Here is a 3,608-nt window from a genome sequence, read left to right on the forward strand (position 1 = left end):
AGCTGGCTGTCTGGTGCAGTCTTAACAACTTGGAGCTGAACACCCTCAAAACTGTGGAGATGATCGTGGACTTCAGGAGGAACCCCCCTGCACTCCCCCCACTCACCATCATGGACAGCACTGTGACTGCAGTGGAGTCATTCAGGTTCCTGGGCACCACCATCTCTCAGGACCTGAAGTGGGACACTCACATTGACTCCACTGTTAAAAAGGCCCAGCAGAGGTTGTACTTCCTTCGCCAGCTGAGGAAATTCAACCTGCCACAGGAGCTGCTGAAACAGTTCTACTCAGCCGTCATCGAGTCTGTTCTGTGCACTTCAATAACTGTCTGGTTTGGTTCAGCTACAAAATCAGACATCAGAAGACTACAGAGAACGGTTCGGACTGCTGAAAGGATTATTGGTGCCCCCCTGCCTACCCTCCAAGAACTGTATACATCCAGAGTGAGGAAAAGGGCTCAGAAAATCATTCTGGATCCATCACATCCAAGCCATCTCCTTTTTGAACTTTTGCCATCTGGTCGGCGTTACAGAGCACCGAATACCAGGACAGCCAGGCACAAGAACAGTTTCTTTCCCCAGGCAGTCTACCTCATGAACAGTTAATGTTCTCCCATTGTGCAATTAAAGTACAGTATGTGCAATAACCTTATACTTATTTATCACCCTAAACCCTAGTACATCCCTACAACTTATTTTATTTTATTCTATTCCTACTCCATCTATAGCACACCTGTACATACAATTTATTCTTTTTTTGTGGTTTATATTTATGCATGTGTATTTTATTCACATCTCATTTTTATTATCTGTGTGTTATTGTTGTCTCCGTGTACTGGAAGCTTGTGACACTATAACAAATTCCTTGTATGTGCAAACATACTTGGCAATAAAGTTCTTTCCGATTCTTTCTGATTCTGATTTTCTCAATATTTCAATTTTTTTGCACCTTCAGATTCCAGATTTTCAAATAGTTGTATCTCAGCCAAATATTGTCATATCCTAACAAACCATACATCAATGGAAAGCTTATTTATTCAGCTTTTAGATGATATATAAATCTCAATTTCGAAAAATTGACCCTTATGACTGGTTTTGTGGCCCAGGGTCACATATTTGACATTTTTGCTGTTGTTTGCATCCATTTGGATAAATGTTTGTAAATATGCAGGTCATTTCAGGTCAAAGAGCAGCAGCAATGTAAACAGTCAAAGCAAAACTATCAGATAATCAGAAGTAAGCATAAAAAAGTCTCAGGAAATGTATTATTGTAACAAAATATTATAATAAAGTAGTTTTAACTTTTATTAAATAAAAATAATAAATCATGCAGTCTTACAGGACAACAGTGCGTTTGCTGAAAATGTACTCTTCCTTAGGCTGTCCAAGATTTGGAGGAGTTTGTTTCTTCAACGGAACAGATCTGGAGAAATTTCTTTTCTTTTCTTTTCTTTTCTTTTCTTTTCTTTTCTTTTCTTTTCTTTTCTTTTCTTTTCTTTTCTTTTATAATGCATTGACATTACAGTACAAAATGGCTCTTTTGGCATATCCTGAACAACTGTAAGCATTAATTTCATATGAGAGGCTCTTGGGAGCATGCGTAAATGTCATATAAAATCACCAGATCTTTTAGTAATTATATAACTGCTCACTGCTGAAAGTCAATGACAGGCAAATATGCCATTCATGCACAACAATACGGTTAACCTTCCCAGTACAATCCTTCCAAGAACTGGGCATATGTGCATTCTCAGTGGCAGATTACACAGACGACGTGATCTGATGAGCATACAAGCTGTTATCTGGGTCAGCGCTAGTCTCCAATTTCACGCATCCAATTTCCTGAAACATCCATCATATCTGTATTGCTCCTCTCCACGGAGTTCACTGACCTTCGTTTCTTGGCAAAAGCAGACTGTCACCAAAATTTATTTGCCATTTCTGTGAGTTAGCATGTATGTTTAGCTTGTGTTTTGAAGTGTGGCGTGCTAATAGAGGGACGACTACAGTGGAGCCTGAGCTAATTGAAGCTTTGCATGTTTCACTGCTTCCACTCCTATGAACTGTTGACATTTAACTGACCCCATGATTTATATATAACTCTTGTAAGCCACTTAAGCTTTTAAAAATAAGTCAAATTATTTTCATATACAGTATGTCACAGTATGTGTCACATTTTACCGTGCATGCCAAAACCAAAAGCCCTTCCAAAAAGGGCAATCAACTGACCTTCAGTCGACTCCATATGTTACCTCAAATAAACTGTAAGCACGGCACTTAACTACAGCTGACCTATTTTGACATAAACGCGCTGTGAGAATTTCAACACTTCCTTCTGACCTGAAAAAACATTTGCTTACGGCTAAGTAAGTTTTACGTAGAGTAGATGCTTAGCAACTGTATTCCTATTGATTTTTAAATTGGTTTAAATTGTCACTGATTCAAGGCAACAGATAGCAGCTGGACACTTTTATAATTGTCTAGACAACACCTTCATCCAATGCAAAAACCTCCCTGAAGGGGGAGCAGGAGCAAATGTGACAAAACAAAAATTAGCAGGAAGCAGCACATCATATCATTTACATCACATTAAGATGCAGTGTGCTACTCTGAACACGGTGCAACAGAGTGGCATAACATGCTGTGTTTCTGGGCCACTGAGCAGCATGTCAAACTGACAGAGAGAGAAAAAAAAAAGATGGAGAGAGATGCAGAGAGAGAGAGGAAGGTCAGATGCAATGTAACAATGAACAATTTGCGGGTAGTGTGGCAGAAGAGCAACAAAATTGCAATCATGATACAGTATATACAAGTTATGTCTATTTATCTACATACTGAACTACATAGACACACACACATATTATTATTATTAATATTAATAATACCAACAACAAAAACAACTATAATAATAATTTATTAATAATATTAAAATAATAAATATGTATTACTATCATAATTACAAAACGTAAATGACAATTATACTTAAATAACAATGCTAAATATATTGTATTGTAATTAAAAGTATCTTTCTCTCACGTATTATGTATTAATATAATAATTATATGTTATATATAAATATTATATATTTTATATAATTACCATTGCTTACCATAAGTTTTATATCAAGTATATTCTTAGCAATTGTATTAAACATTGATTTTTAAATTGGTTTAATCTGATTCAAGTTTCAGATTTAACACAATAAAGAAAATACATTACTATATAATATGATATAATATAATAATATAATATAATATAAAAAAATAATTGTAATTTATAATAAACCATTATGAAACCAAATTTATTTCATACTAAAGCCAACATAAAGCCATTAAGGTTAAAATATGTGACAGACAACAATTTATATCGTATCCTTAGCTTATTTTTTAATATAGGGTGTATTTGGATGTTTGGATGTATAGGATGTTTTAAATGTACATTTGATCTGTATCCACCTCTAGATGGCAGCATAGACCTTTGTATTTAAAAGATATTTTAGCCAGATGTTAGATATTTTTCCAATATAACTAGGGTTTAAAGATAAACACACACACACACACACACACACACACACACACACACACACACACACACACACACACACACACA

Source organism: Sinocyclocheilus anshuiensis, unplaced genomic scaffold (genome assembly GCF_001515605.1).
Source record: "Sinocyclocheilus anshuiensis isolate Anshui unplaced genomic scaffold, SAMN03320099.WGS_v1.1 scaffold959, whole genome shotgun sequence".
NCBI lineage: Eukaryota > Metazoa > Chordata > Actinopteri > Cypriniformes > Cyprinidae > Sinocyclocheilus > Sinocyclocheilus anshuiensis.